We start from the raw sequence: 17,239 nt of genomic DNA on the forward strand, positions 1-17,239 counted from the left end.
TGACGTCTGACGCAGCACGTACGACGTCACGATAACAAAATAAAAGTCCGCCCTTAAACAGCGATGTCTATTTGACGTGAGCGCTTTCATCTGAAATGTTTATTTTTGTAGTATGCTCATCTGTAAATACATAACTAAAACGTTTATGTTGTCTAGAAAATTAGGGACGTCTTTGACCGTTGTTTAAAGGATTTTTAAAAATAAATGCATTACACATGAATAAATGTAGAATATTAAAGTTATAGTTATTGGTATGGAATGTGCCATTGGCCATGAAATATTTTTACGTATTTGATGTTGCTAATTTATTTATTGTTTGTTTGTAGGGCTAAGCAAGGTATTTCTTCCAGCCCTAGCAATATTTCTGATTTGTAAAAACAAAATAGTGCATCAAAGTCAATACATTGTTGTTAACATACATTTGAACCATACGATCAGATGCACTGAAGAATGTCAAATCTAAACACAATACATTTAAGACTCAAATCAATATGCATCTAGGCCCAGACACCAAAAATCATAAAGTCCTCACATGAATCAATGATGCAACTACAAACCCAGGCTTGGTTTGCCACAGATCAGGCTTACAGACACGTTTGGAATGCATATTCTTCATTTTAATAAAGTGACTGTCAGATATTTTAACACAAACAATTAAGAGCAAAGGTTGGAAGGCAGGCAGGCAACATTCAGAAACGTAAGCCACTGAAGCCAGACAGGACAGGCAAATGAATGCAAAAGAGTAACTGAGGGCATGATTGGAACAGGCAGGATCCTGATGACTGAATACGACAATAACTTTGAGAATGTTCAGGCTCTGCAAACACATGACAAAACAAAAGATGTATTTATGTCCGAGTTCCTCGTTCAGTTTCAGGCTTGAAGCTCCATCTAATGGAGTGAGGAGGAATTTAAAGGCACAGTTTGTAGTGTTGCTATAAACCAGGTTCAGCATACATAAACGACAACATACAATGTTTCCATCAAAGCAGGAATCAACAGTATTACAATATAGCTCTAAGAGATACAATGTTACAAAAAACTGTTAATTAGAATCAGATTTGCTCTTTGTGCTCACTGAAGAAGTCACAGCATGCTACTTTATTTTGCTGATAATTTTATACATGGACAGAACCACTAAAACTACACAGCTGATGTGTTTATCAGTCCATTAAGTGATTTATTTACATGATTAATGTAACCTACTCAAGCATAAACTAGCACACATTCAAGCTTGATTGATTTTTGCAGTAAAACCCGAGTATACTGTGAAATCATTTTCAGTACTGAAGAGCTATAATTAACAAAATTAAATTTTATAGACATTAGAAGGCAAATACACTGATGTTTGTATAGTTTGATAAATGCTACCCCATGCAAAGAAATGTGAATACTGTAATGGTGCATTCAAGTCATGTCAGATAGATCGTATTTACGAGCTGAACGCACATGAACGCCATCACAAATTCGTTTTTACGAGTGAGAAACTCTAAATTGTCTTTATAAGCCCAGAGTTTCTGAGTTGGGGGCGTGTCAGTGAAAAAACATGTCGGATGCAATGGACCAGCCAAAGACTATAGATATGCAGCATCTGTATTGATGATACACGCTGCAAAGTTTCAGGAATGGCATCCGCATATTTATGCTGGATTCACACTCGAAAGAGCAATATGAATGGGACAAAAATACACGTGAAAATTTATTGAAGCTAGAGCACACTTTCCAAAGCATCCTCAGTATTTAATTCTGGAAGCGGGTCTGGATAAATCTAGCTGTGTTTGAGCGGTTTCCACAGCAGCTCATATTTAGGCGATCGCATGGAGTTTCATGTGGCAGTAGGCTACGCTCCAAAGTTGGAAAAATTTGCAGGATATTCGTTAATTTCCTCCGTGAAAATCTCTATACAGCACATGGATTCATCGAATACTTCTTGCATCTGTTGATTTCATCTTATGGGGACACCCCTAGTAGAGTTAAAAAAATGTATGTAGAAAAGTTAAATCGCCATCTTGTTCCGACCAAAGTGACTTGAACGCACCTGACGTGGTAATTATGAGTTGACAACTCATAAGTACGAACATCCCAGGAGGACTTAAGCGCAGTTGGCAGTTTTTTCTAAACGAATACTTCGACCTCCCTTAACTATCCTAAATGTGACCCTGGAGCACAAAACCGGTCATAAAGGTCATGGCACACTGAGTCCGAAAATTTAATCAGAAACTTTCACACGTTAAAAAATAAATACGACCTCACATTTTGTCAATCACGTTTACACAATACCTCCGAAAATTTTCGTCCGTCATAAAAAGTTTTGGATTGAGTTAGATTTTTTCTTTTTTCACATCCGTGGCAAGCATTTTGAGAGTTGTTTTAGAGTTCAGAGCCACCATGCGAAAATCCAGAATGACGATTGTCAAGTTCATCCTCTTCGTCTCGCAGCACAAAGTCTTCTTTTTAATAAGTGGCTCTGGCATCGCTAGCAAAGCATCAAACTGAGCCACAGACATCCTGAAGTAATCTCCCGTGATAACCCCGCTGCTCCTGAGGGGGAACTCTCTCCTCTCTCTATAGCTCAGGATTGGATGGACCCGATATTTCCTCTCTTTTTAAGAAGCGAGAGGACAACAAAATCATCCTCACTGCTTGAAGACTCCATTTAGTGCGGTTTTGTCAATTTTTTCACAACGGATTAATTAATACGCATTGGAGTCTGTGTGCAAGGTTTCTGTGCGTGACGAATTTATAGGATAACGAATATGAAAAAACGCATACGAAAATTTCGGACTCAGTGAGAAAATCGCCTTAAAGTTGTCCAAATGAAGTTCTTAGCAATGCATGTTACTAATCAAAAATGAAGTTTTGATATATTTACGGTATGAAATTTACAAAATATCTTCATGATCTTTCCTTAATATCCTAATGATTTTTGGCATAAAAGAAAAATGTATAATTGTGACCCATACAATGTATTGTTGGCTATTGCTACAAATATAGCTGTGCTGCTTATGACTGCTTCTGTGCTGCAGGGACACACATGGTCTTTTGTTGGGCAAAAAATCCAAAAGTGTTGAATCTTGCTCACTTTTTCAGCTTTGGACAAGCCTTTTTTAAATGTTTTCCCAAACTCCCATATCGGCTGAAAGTCTTCCCGCATGAAGGACAGAGATACGGTTTCTCACGGTGTGAACTCTCTCGTGTACTTTCAGTCCTGATGACTGAGTGAAGCTCTTCTCACAGTGAGAACACTTGTAGGGTTTTTCTCCGGTGTGGATGCGTTCATGCACTTTCAGTTCGGCGGCTCTAGCGAAGGTCTTCCCACAGTCCAAACACACGTAGGGTTTCTCACCCATATGAGTTTTCTGATGATCTTTAAAACCGTGCAGCCACAGAAAACTCTTCCCGCAGAATGAACACACGTACCGCCGCTCGTCTTCGTGAATCCTCATGTGCGTCTTCAAATGCACGGCCAAGAAAAACTTCTTGTCGCAGCGCTGACAGTGAAAGGGTCTTTCTCCGGTGTGAGAGAGCAGGTGAGTTTTGAGATTGCAGGCCTCTGAAAACCTCCTGCCGCATTCAGGACACTGGTGTAGCTTCTCTCCAGAATGCACTTTCATGTGAACTTTGAGTGTGCTCTGTTGTGTGAAGCTCTTCCCGCACAGCATGCATGTGAAAGGCTTCTCTCCGGAGTGGATTTTGGCGTGTTCCCTAAGAACCTCCTTCTGTTTGTAGCTCTTTCCGCACTGAGGGCAGGTGTAAGGCCTTTCTCGCGAGTGAATGCGTATGTGTCTCTTCAGCTCTCCAGAACTCGGGAAGCTCTTTGAGCATTGGCGGCAAGTGAAAGGCCTCTCTCCGGTGTGAATCCGTACATGCCTCTTCAATCCTCCAGAGTTTGTGAAGCTCTTTTCGCACTGAGGACAGGTGAAAGGTCTCTCTCCGGTGTGAATCCTGAAGTGATCCTTAAGGCTTCCTTTGCAGGTGAAGCTCTTGGCGCACTGAGGACAGGTGTATGGCCTCTCACCTGTGTGGATCACCATGTGAACCTCCAGGTGTCCTTTACGAGTGAAACTCTTTCCACACTGAGAGCAGGAGAACGAGCCTTTAGCGTCCGCTCTTTTTTGTGAAACTTTCTTTTCAGTGTCTGAGGAAGTAGAAGACTTTTCCCCGCTTACTGAATCATGAGATTCCTGGTTCTGGTGCTTCTCCTTCACCTCGTTCTGTTCTTGACTTTCATCTTTCTCTTCTGTCAGGTCTAAAATGTACAGTACAATAAATAAGACAGGGCAGAAAAAACATCACAAATAGAGTGAATATGATGAGCTGAATGTGTCTATCAGATTATATGAGATATGCATTTTAATCTATTCCTAGATTAATCACATCAGATCATATGCGATTAATCTAGGGAAAAAATAATGCATTCAAATGATTAACACATTTAACGCACCACCCACCCAAACCTGTATGTCATCTTTCGTTGATGCACTTGCTGATGAACATAGTGTGTTATATTTCAGACACAATATTGTCTTTTCTGCTCAATTTTGCCAATTAAATTGTTACTGCAGAACTGTTGAGCAAGACCCAGCGGCGTTTTGTTACTGAATCAATCCGTAGCTTCAAACGTATCAAGTGAGTCATTGATTCAGTGACTCATTCATAAAGACAGCTGCTGAATTAAGAAATGCATACTAATACATTACTATTACTATTTTTAGCATAGCTAAATAGTTCCAAATTGAGCAAGTGACTTGCTTCGTTTCTGAATGAATCATCCATTGGAACAAATCGGTTGAGTGAATGACTCAATGACTCACTCATTAAGACTCAGTTTTAGTTTCATTTCAATGTTAAACAAAAAACAAAAACCCATGTATTATCCTTAGTTATGCAATGTTGAATTAAAATATTTATTTCTAAAGCTACATTTTTGTATTGTCTATTCAATGCTTTTCCAACTGAACACAATAATGACTTTAAACGATCTTTTGAGGGGTACTTTCCTAGCCACAACTGATGCATTAAATGGCACAATATGTAATTAATTACATTAAAAATTTGAATCGCTTGACAGCCCTAATAATAATAACAACAATTATAATAATAAAACTATAATAATAATAGCAGCTATAATTGAGACTTGCAGATTATGGCATTTTGGCTGTCCAAGCTTACTTTAATGCTCGTTATTTATTATTAAAGACGACTCAAGACTGACACCAACCTCTCTGTTCCTCAGTTTCTTCGCATGTTTCTGCATCACTCGTGTCTTCACTCTCCTCTTTAACAAACTCCATCTTCACAGCAGTATGCAGATAATAGTAGCTTAGTAGAAATAGAAATTTTCTCTGTCTTCGTCACGAAGAAAGAAAACAAAAGGCGAAATATCAACCGGTCACGCGTGGAGGCATTTCACCATATAACTTACAATATTCACCTAACAATATACTTCGCAATAAAGCACTGCAATTTATATCCGACAGTAATCTATTACATCTAATAATCGAGAATAACAATGTCGTTGGAATACTTTTGTAAAACACGAATCCATCCGTCACCGTTTTCATATCGTTTCGCACGCCTTAAGCGCATATTATTCCGTTTAAAAACACAAACCTGTGCTCGAGCGATCCTCTGCCGCCTGGCGCAGCCCTGATGACGTCACCGGCCGAACGCAGGAGTTCACGTTCCTCTGCGTTCATTACCAGCGGCTGCCAAACTACCGCCACCGTCTGTTAGCGAAGAAGATACAGTGCATCTTACGTTCACGTTCACATGACTATCACTAACGTTCCTAACGAGGCCTACATTTAGTCATTTAGCAGACGCTTAGTGTTAATGTTTGGACAAATGATTTTGAAAGTCTCGGAACCTGCTCAGAACTGAGCTCAACAAATGGAGTGTTTTAAACATTCAAATGTAACTCTCATAATGCTTTCTAAATGATAGAATGGAATGTTCTTATATAATTTTTTTTTTTTAACTACGTTTTGAACGTTTAAAAAAAAACATTTAGAAATATTGTCTTCATAACTTAATATAAAACGTGCTTGGAACGTATTTTTGTTAGCGGGGCTGATGGAGGATCTTCTGCATGTTGCTGAATGATACAGCAGTGAAGCCCATCTCATTTACTTTTTTTTAAGGAAATAAAGAAACTTTACTTTTAAAAGTTTAAGTCTTTATTATGCATTTGTTTGTGTACACAAGTGAGTGTAGCACATCAAATCTCTGACCAGTTGCATTCAAACTGTTGCATTCAGCTAAAATACAAGTCCATGATTCATAATAACGCTTCCTCCAGTGAAAAAGTGCATCTGTCGTCTCTCACATCAACATCCAGACACATGTGTGTTTAGAGCTGTTTTGTCTTGTAAACGCTGCTTGATCTGCAGATTTCTCTCCTGATTCACACCAGAACACTTTTTCACTGGAGGAAGCGTTATTATGGATTATGGACTCAATGTATTTTAGTTAAAACCGTCTTAATGCTGGATGTGTTTCAGCTTTTGTCTTCTCCAGATGTTAACTGATGGACTGCAGTGCTGTGGATGTGATGTTTTTATTAGGGCTGGTCTGAATACCATTTTATGAGCTTCGGTAGTAATCAACACCGAATATTCGAGGCTTCGGAGGGAGAGGGCTGAACAGTTTCTTCTCTCTAATAAAGGCGGGAATCTCTGTGTGTCTGTTTGTTTGCATTTTTATTATGTCGAGAACCGTTCATCCAATCGACTTCAGGCGTGGCGGGTGTGTTGCTGCGGACCCAAGAGGGTGCCGCATTTTGGTGCAATATGGACATGCGACATGTTCAGAATTAATTAACTTTTAATAAACTACAAACAGCGCGAGCCGGAAGCGGCAGGGCTTATATGCTCCGAGAACTGGACACTGCACTCATGGACGGCGCTAGGGAGGGGCTAGCAGGTGCTCCAGCACCCCCCAAGAAAAACCAAAGCACCCCCATAAAAAATAAAATAAATTAAAAACATTTGACTCATGCATAAGTACTGCAATGCAGTAGGCTACAACGTGACGTGATTTGCAGTCGCAGGTAATGTCAGCATTTTATTTAAAAAATGGATCGGTTCAATTGTGCCAAGCAGGCCTGCCCCCGACTAAAGATTTTTCTAGTCAACTAGTCACACATTTATATTAAACTGATTTGTATAATAACCTAAACCATCCTTTAATATAGGCATTTAGGCGTATTATTCCGCGCTCAAGCGCACGCATAAAGCTTGCCGCAAAGCACCGGCTAAAGTAATGATTATGAATGCATCGGGAAAAAGAAGACATTTTAATTATTTATTAATAAGTGCTTTCTCAGTCAGTGTCGGCTGGAAAGATGAAGTTGCCGAATGCCATAATATGCCTGACTCGTTTGAGTTTCAGTTTTCCCTCTTTTCCTTGCTTTCATTCAGTTTTAAATAAATGGTAAAAGCTCGGTGCACATTTTACTTTCACTTTCAAATTTGTGGCAATTTGGCATCAAGCAGTTGTTTGTTTTTAGTTCGTTTGAGTTTTCCCACTTTCCTTTGCTTAAATAGCTTGTAAAAGCACCGTGCGCATTTTACTTTCACTTTTAAATTAGCAGTAAATTCGGCATCAATTGCTTGAATTCAATTCAAGCAACAAAATACAAAGTAGAACATATAACTTTTATTAACAAAACAAATAAAAATACACCATGCTATATGCCTAATATAAAATAACAAATAACTTACAAATTTTAAATAGGTATACAAAACTGAAAATCAGTAAAGACCGAGTAACAAATAATTATAAAACGTTGAATTAGCAAAACGATTAAGAAAGTTTGGAGGCAAGGACTGCATACACCTTGATGTAAAATAATGGGGGGGGGGGGGGGAAATCGCACAGTTTAAATAAAATACAAATCAGCAAATACTGTGGAACCAAATAAATGAGAAATGAATGTATAAAAAATAAAAACTTCCAATATCACCTTAGGCTAAATGGCAGGTCAACAGGCTTTTCCAAAATCCAAAATATTTTTTTTGTAAATATGTAAATACCTTTACATTTCGTTTTGAAACTCTTCTGCCATCGTCTTGTCTGTCTCACTTCACTCTTCTTGTCAGTCAGCAATTAGTTTGCACAACTTATAATTATAAGTTTATTCAACAAAATGCTTAGTTTAAACAACTAAACGTTTGTTGGTCTGACTAATTTTATGTTGTTTCAACTTGGATTTAGGTTAGCACAACTGTCTTGTCTTGTTGGGTTAGCAAAAAACTTGTTGGTTAGACAAAGTATAAAGTTGATTCAGCTTCACCTTTGTTAACCCAACTATTAATTATGGGTTTAAGGAACTCCAACATATGTTTAGACAACAAAAGTTTTTTAGCAACAGATATCAGTGGCAAAGAACAATTTTCAACCAGTTTGCAGTTTAGCAATGACCACCGAGAAGTTCAAAATTTCTATCTTGGCTTTTACAACGCCCCTGACACAACGGCTGAAATCTTATTTCTGTGCATAAAGGATGTCCTGGTGCGCCTCCATTTGCCACTGGAGCGACTGAAGGGCTACTGCTTTGATGGAGCCAGTAACATGTCAGGGAGGTTCAATGGGGTGCAAGCTAAACTGAAGGAAGTATGTCCCGACTCTGTTTTTGTCCACTGCACAAATCACTCACTGGATCTGGTGCTGCAAGAAGTGGCTCGTGAAGTGCGTCTTGTTGCTGACACGCTAAACTTTGTGCGTGAAGTCACTGTTATAATCAACGATTCAAGCACAGTGCTTGGCTTGTTTGCCTGCGTAACCCTATTTACCCCATGTGAAGCAGTGGCACGATTACATCAAGGAACCAAAGTCACAGCTCTAGGATCCATGGAAGCTGGCAAACTCCTTTGCAAACAACTGGGCACGCTGCGACAGGATGAAACCATCACTGACCTTGTGGCCAAGACCAAGCAATATGCAGAGCGCTACGGCCTGAAGCCGCCACATCCAGTGCGCAGCAGCAAGACCCCTGCACGCTTTCACTATACACAAGTGGACGAGGCCAATGACCAAGAGTGCAGCGAAGTGGAGGGTAAATGTTTGTAATAAAAAATACACAATGGGTCTTTCAGTTGTAGTAGGCTCAGGTTATTTATGTTATATTTCTGTATTCAGTGTATCCGAACGTGTGGAAAAGGGAGATGTTTGAGGCGCTGGACCTGGTGCGCTCAGAAGTGGAGAGGCGTTTTGACCAGGTCGGAATCCAAGTTGCTGCAGGGCGAGAGCAGGCGAGCGTTGAGGCAGCTCAAGGAAAAACAGTTAATGTGACTTCCCTGCAACTCACCGGTTTTACAAGAGAACAACTAAGTCATGAGTCGGACATATACTGCGGGATATCTGTACAGGGCGTGAAGTTAACACAATTTGGGATGTTGTGTCCATTCTCCAAACCACGCAACCACAAACCCGTTCCATGCTGTCAGAGGTGGAAAAGCTCATCAAACTACGCCTGTGCCTGCCCATATCTGTCGCTGCATCAGAGCGCTCCTTCTCGGCTTTGCGCAGGTTGAAAACCTGGCTGCGTAACACCATGTCACAGGAGAGACTAACGCACTTGGCCATTATGAATGCCCACAGTGATCTCCTGGATGAAATCGATGTCTCGACTCTGATAAAAAAATTTATAAGTCGAACAACTGAAAGAAGATCCACCTTTGGAAATGCATAAATTAATTTTTTTGGTTTAGCCTAATGCACTTTTTGAGTAGCGTATGTGTCTATTAGCATGTTCATAGCTTTAAATGTTTTGACTGTCAATGCTATTTCAATAGGGCTCTATATGTTCGTTCAGTGGCTTGAATTTTCATGTTCCAAACAATATGAAATGTTGTGAAAATAAAACACAGCTCTCCCTCGTTCATTTCAGGGGTTCTATTTAATTACCATTTGTGCATTTCATTCATTGCGCCTTGACACCAGTTCAAAACTGAGTCCCAAAAGTCCGCGTAAGAAGCATAACACGTACAGACTCCATGTAGGCTTATGATTCGCTCTTTTGTTGTTCTGTTTTCTTTCAGGATCAAAAATACAACAAATGAAAGCGTTTATCTGTATTTCCGACTGATGAGAACTATGCATATACATTCATAAATCAGTCAATTTTGTATTTTATTATGAGATATTTTATTCTAATGTGATCAGTGACTCAAGCACTGATGGACCAAAGAGCGCGCATTTCGACATTTGCAGTAAAAACTTGAAATATAAATTCTCAGAAAATGCATTTAATACCAATATATTGAAACGTCTGTTTATATACTCCATTAATAAAGGAGTCCAGACATTGGAAAAATATCAGTTCACATGCGTTTTATATTTAATATGAGGGAAATAGACATGCATGCATGCGTGACACAAAAAAATCTTTAACTTTTAGGTAGAAAAATATTTTTTAGTAATTCTGTCAATTACACTAAGGTTAGATTTCATTGAAGGTAAACTGGAGCGGCCACACTGAGCTGTGCGTAACGCCCACAGACGTGAAGTGAACGAGACAGAGGCTGGCCGGTACTGTCTGAAATGGTTAACTCTGCGGCGATGCATGTGCAAAACAGATTTAACTAATCATAAAGTCAATCAGGATACATAACACAAAAGGCCTACAAACTTGATGTGCTGTAGTGGTAGGCCAGTTTCAAATCGCATATATTTGGCACACTGCCTTTGTCTGGTCCTCACTCAGCTGAGGTCTTTGGCATTTTTGTCATCTCAAAAATGAATCTCTGAATCATGACGTTCACTCACGGGCGATTCATCTTCAAGTGCGAATGAGAAACGTTGTTCAAAGGTGTTCAAAAAAAAAAAGAAAAGAAAAAAAGAATATTCGAATCTCACAACTGAAAATCGAATGCCAACCCACCGAACGAATATTCGAATAATGGACTATTCTGGTCCAGCCCTGGTTTTTATCAGCTGTTTGGACTCTCATTCTGACGGCACCCATTCACTGCAGAGCATCCATTGCTGAGACACTGATGCAGCGACACATTTCTACAAACCTGATGAAGAAACACACTCATCCTAATCTGCACACAATTTCATCTCTGGATGAACTATTTCTTTATCCTTTGACTTATCAGACAAATTATTACATCATTATCCAAATACTGATACAATAAAATGTTATTTTATTACTATCATTAATATTAACAATCACTGACTTATGGACTGAAGGAGATACGTGGGCTCCATTCATACATCCAATGATATTTCTGTATGTATTAATAATTCAAATGATGTACATTTCTACATCAAAGTACATAATACCATCTCAGAGGTTTTAACTGACAGGCATCAGTCCTCTCTGTGTGTGTTTATTTTCAGGGAATTGCACAAAAGCCTGGAACAACTGTCAAGAAATTAGATAAAATTAATTATTAAAAATAAATAAACCACAATGCATACAATTTGTTTGATTTTGAATGCAGATCGGTATTGTATGAGATGATGACGGGCTGTAGAATATTTCTGAGAGAAAGTAAAGATTGTTGTTTTCCTCATTTCATCTGCTAAAAAAATAAAAACATTATACTAAATAAATAATTGTAAAAACGGGAGAGGAAATTGCTGAATTTGTAAAAGTACTTCCAGTCCAAGCACACACATACATCATTAAAGTGTTTTGTGATGAACAAACCTGTTAAAGCCCCCACAAAATAGAGGAAAGGATTTCTTAAGGTGTCTTAAGGTGAAAGTACATATATACACACTTTAACATGACTTTTTCACTCGTTAACTAACTATACTGTAAGCATTTGGAATCTTTTCATGATTTGATTAAGTTTGAATATAGAAATTACCTAATTTCCTCCACAAACATAATAACAGCAGTCAACTGGTCTAGTTTTTTAAATGATCTCATTGAAAGTCTTTTCAGTTCCCCATGGATCTGAAGGGCTATGATGAACAAAATTGCATTTTTAAGATGTAAGATAAAAAATAAATAAAGACACATATTGGCATTGTTTGACGAATGCTACCACGTGCAAAAAACAAAAATAAAAAAAAGGGAATTTTTCAGAATATTGCTATTTTATAATACAAAAGCATCAATAGAATTTTTGTAGCATTCACAGAATACTTTGTCCTTCCTTAATATTCCTTTGTTTAAGTTTCCAAAATTGCTCTTTTGGAGGACATGCTGTCCCGTAGTTGGAGTTCAAGGTGAATCTCCTCACCAGTGTTGGGGAAAGTTACTTTTAAAAGTAATGCATTACAATATTGCATTACTCCCTAAAAAAGTAACTAATCACGTTACTTAGTTACTTTTTAATGTAAAGTAATGCATCACGTTACTTTTGTGTTACTTTTCAAATCTGGGCTGGGCTGGCTTACTTGTTTTTAATATAAAAATTTCTAATTTTGGTAAATGTAAAAGCCCTTTCACACCAAAAAGTGAAATGAATACGCCTCAGGCTGAAGGAAAAGTAAATTCACGTCTGTACAGTAGAATGCAGGAGAAGAAAGTTCAGCCCTCTTCAGCAATAAAAAAATAAATAAAAAATGAAGCACAAATGGTAGTTTATCTAAAGTATTTTTTGCTTGTTAGTATGATTGAATTTGATAATCGAATGCAACTGCACAAATCCATGCTCACGTTTAGTCTAGATCTAACCATATACGATTTTTCTCAACATGGGTACAAGAGCTGTCAGTGAATAAATGGGAAAACAAAGTAACTGGCGTTATATATTTGAAAACGTAACTCAGATATTTTCTTGTAAATTAAAAAGTAATGCATTACTTTACTAGTTACTTGAAATAAGTAATCTGATTATGTAACTTGCGTTACCCCCAACACTGCTCCTCACTGTCTCAGCTTTGGACAAGCCTTTTTTAAATGTTTCCCTAGATTTCCATATCGGCTGAAAGTCTTCCCACATGAAGGACAGAGGTACGGTTTCTCTCCGGTGTGAACTCTCTCGTGAATTTTTAGCGCTCCTGACTGAGTGAAGCTCTTCTCACAGTGAGAACACTTGTAGGGTTTTTCTCCGGTGTGGATGCGTTCATGCACTTTCAGTTCACCGGCTCTAGTGAAAGTACTTCCACAGTCCAAACACACGTAGGGTTTCTCACCCATATGAGTTTTCTGATGGTCTTTAAACCCGTTGAGCCACAGAAAACTCTTCCCGCAGAATGAACACACGTACCGCCGCTCGTCTTCGTGAATCCTCATGTGCGTCTTCAAATGCACGGCCAAGAAAAACTTCTTGTCGCAGCGCTGACAGTGAAAGGGTCTTTCTCCGGTGTGAGAGAGCAGGTGAGTTTTGAGATTGCAGGCCTCTGAAAACCTCCTGCCGCATTCAGGACACTGGTGTAGCTTCTCTCCAGAATGCACTTTCATGTGTCTTTTTAAGCTCCGCTGATGTGTGAAGCTCTTCCCGCACAGCATGCATGTGAAAAGCTTCTCTCCGGAGTGGATTTTCATGTGTTCCTTCAGACCTTCCTTCTGCGTGAAGCTCTTTCCGCACTGAGGGCAGGTGAAAGGCTTCTCTCCGGAGTGAATTCTTAAGTGTCTCTTCAGATCTCCTGAACTGGTGAAACTCTTCCGCACTGAGAGCACGGAAACGGTTTCTCTCCGGTGTGAATTCTTATGTGCCTCTTAAGGTCTTCTTGTCGTGCAAAACTCCATCCGCACTGAGGACAGGTGAAAGGCTTTTCTCCGGAGTGGATCTTGAAGTGATCCTTAAGGCTTCCTTTGCAGGTGAAGCTCTTGGCGCACTGAGGACAGGTGTATGGCCTCTCACCTGTGTGGATGATCGTGTGGATCTTTAGGTGTCCTTTACGAGTGAAACTCTTTCCACACTGAGAGCAGGTGAACAGGTTTTTGGCTTCTGTTCGTTGAGATGTTTCTTGCGACTGATTATTATCATTCTGTGAACGACTACAAGACTGTTTTGCATTTATGAGCTGATGAGGTTCCTCATGCTGATCTTTCTGCTCCACTTCATTCAGCTCTTGACGTTCCTCTTTCACTTCTATCAGGCCTAAAACATGTTAAATTGTCCAGATCAATTCAAGAATCACAAAGTGAAATGTAATCAAAAAATGCCATCTGATCTGGTGTATATATAGCTGCTATAGTTGGTTATTATCATTTAGATGCATCCCAGCAAACAAAAATACGTTCTAAGAATGTTCCCAGTGAGTTATGAAAATGTTATCATGAATGTTTTCTGAACGTTCAAAACATCTAGTTCTAAAAGTTTTAAAAACGTACAAATTTACAAATGTTAAAGGGATAGTTCACCCAAAAATGAAAAGACTGTCATCATTTACTCACCATCCACTTGTTCAGAGCTTGCATGAGTTTCTTTCCTCTGCTAAACACAAAAGAAGATATTTTGCAGAATTTTGATAACCACAGTTAACTGTTAAGTTAGCAACATTCTTCAAATTATCTTCTTTTGTTTTCAACAGCTGAAAGAAATTTGGAAGAAGTTTGGAACGACGTGGGAGAATAAATGATGACAGAATTTCCTGATTTCTGCAGAAGCATCCAATTGCACCAAGTCTGGCTTGACAGAGAGGAGCGTGTGCCCAATGACAGGACTGCTCCTTAACCAAGCACATAAATCCCCTGCATGCGCTACCTTTCCTCAGTGAGCATATTCGCTTCTCGTGCAGCAAGCGGGGCAAACTTGGTGGATCTCTCCACTCAATGTTTCAGAGAACCGGGGTTACAGTAAACTATTGTTCTCTTTCATCATCTCGTGTTCGAGATCCACCTATGGGAGATATGGACGGCTCCTGACATGAGAATGTGGAGAGGCCCAGCATGCACCGGCACAAATATCCTGCAAGGAAACCCCTTTAAACAGAGCCCAGGAGGCCGTCATGCCTCTAGTGGAAGGAGCTCAAGCACCTCACAAGTGAATGATGTGAATTTAGGCATAAAGGCAGGTTTAGCCTAAGAAAAAACTTATCTCCACTAAGAGAATTTAGTGCATGAGGGATGAACAGAGAGTGTGTGCAAATCACTGACATGTTTGGCTGATGCCATGACCAGGAGCAGAGCTGTCTTGAAAGACAGAAGCTTAAGGGGACTATCTTCCAGGGGCTCAAACGGCTGTTGAGACAAGACCTCCAGCACCATGAAGAGGTCCCATCTGCTCTTCTAGTGACTGGAAGAGAACGGCGGCGCCTTCATGAAACTACGAATAAAGGGGTGTTGCCCCACTGCAGTGCCATCAAACCCAACATGACATGCAACGATAGCCACTAAGTAGACCTTAATAGTGGAAAAAGATTTACCACCATCGATAAGGTCTTGCAAAAAACCCAAAATGTCACCGACTGAGCACTAATATGATAGCAGCCGACGCTCCTTACACCACTCCTCAAACACATGCCACTTGCTATCGTAAAGGGAGTGAGTAGAGGAGGCTCTAGCATTCTGCATGCTAGCAACAACATGTTGGGGGAGCCCCAATGTGTTTAAATTTGCCCCGTCACGGGCCAGGCCCAGAGAGCCACCCTGTCTGAGAACATTTAATTTTACAACCTTTCAGCAGGCCAGTAGGACTGTACATTATTATTTAATGTACACATGAGTGGGGTCAAGTTAAACATTTTAGTTTGAATTTTATTTTATACTGTGCATTGTTGCAATGTGCTAAATAAATATTTGCATAATTTGTAACTGATTTATTCTTTGAAACTTTAATATTAATTTATGCAATTGCAATGCCTTGATTTTAGTAAAGTTAGTACACAGTCATAGCCATAAATGCAATGGTACTAATAATTGGCATAATTTCATTCGGTGTTTCGGTTTTCGGCCTTGGCTTCCTCTTTTTGGTTTTGGCCAAGAATTTTCATTTAGGTGCATCCCTAGTGCGGATGGTAGATTTCCACGTTCGCTTGAGACAGAAGGTCCGTGCGTAATGAGAGGGGCCATGGCTGTGCATACAGAAGAGCCAGTTGAGTACACTTAGATGATCTGAAGTTTATCTTAAGAAGTACTAAATAATCAATTTTAGTATATTAAGTACAAAATTACTGCGTGAAAATAGAGCACTTTAAGCACATTATGGAAGTGTACTTTTTTTTCACTTGTGATGGAGTTGAGGAAAAAGCTGAGGTAAGAGGCGGGTAGCTTAGCAACAAATACAAGCGTAGGCGGCTTGCAAGATAAAACAGCTAACCTGGTAAAAACGACAAACACGTCTGGCGGAGGCTGATCCAAAGAGGTGTCCTCCTGTAGACAATATTGAAAGTTAATCAACGAGCTGTGAGTAATTTTCCAGAGGTCGCGAGATCTGAATATGCTCACTGAGGAAAGGTAGCCGTCTGTCAAGCCAGACTTGGTGCAATTGGATGCTTCTGCAGAGGTCAGGTACGGATGCCCTTCCCATAGCTGGATCTCGAACACGAGATGATGAAAGAGAACTTTGAACGAACATTCTATTAGTGTTACTGGAAGAATGTTTGCTCGTAACATTTAGAGAACCTTGCCAGAACATTTTGAAAATTCTGCATATCATTTTTACTAAAAACACAGTTTAATATCACAGCTCCAGTGATTTTCTAAGGTCTACGTGTGTGAGAATTTGTTCACTGTCAGCAGTCATTATTGTAGAATAAAAAATAATCACCAACCTCTCTGTTCCTCGGTATCTTCCTCTTCCTCTCCGCATGCTTCTTCATCACTCATGTCTTCACTCTCCTCTTTAACAAACTCCATTTTCACAATAATGTCATGAAGATCTCAGCTGTTAAACCTGTTTTTTTTTTGTTTTTTTTCTGCCAGTTTGGAAGCCAAACTGTGTCACGTCTGAGATTATGGGAATATTTGAACGTTATGAAGCAGCAATGCAAAACAAACCCGTTCCTGATGCTTGGATGCGCTTTACTGTCATAAACGATGCGCTACACCAACAGCATGTGACAGAAAGCATTACTATATCATATTATGTCGATGATAATATATACATATGCGTTACGCTGAATGTTTTCAGTATTATTGCAATGCATCTGAAGCACATTTGTGAATTACAGGAAACTACTTTAGAATGTTTTGTAACTATTCATACACCTTAAACCACAAACACAAACCTCCCTGCGGCAGCAGTCTGAGAGCATGACGTCACACGCCGCGCCCAGCGCAGCAAAATAAAAGTCTTTATCAAATAATTCATAATGTGTGTCAGAGCTGGCATATATTTAAACTTTTAAATGCTTCCAATAATATGCTGATCTGCCAGTGTTATAA

The 17,239-nt window shown here is 39.4% G+C and overlaps 1 pseudogene; it reads right to left on the reverse strand.

Annotated features, from left to right (window-relative positions):
- Positions 1–538: 538 nt before the first annotated feature.
- Positions 539–17,229, reverse strand: LOC131522185 (zinc finger protein 420-like; annotated as a pseudogene).
- Positions 17,230–17,239: the final 10 nt, after the last annotated feature.

Source organism: Onychostoma macrolepis, chromosome 02 (assembly GCF_012432095.1).
Source record: "Onychostoma macrolepis isolate SWU-2019 chromosome 02, ASM1243209v1, whole genome shotgun sequence".
Classification (NCBI taxonomy): Eukaryota; Metazoa; Chordata; class Actinopteri; order Cypriniformes; family Cyprinidae; genus Onychostoma; species Onychostoma macrolepis.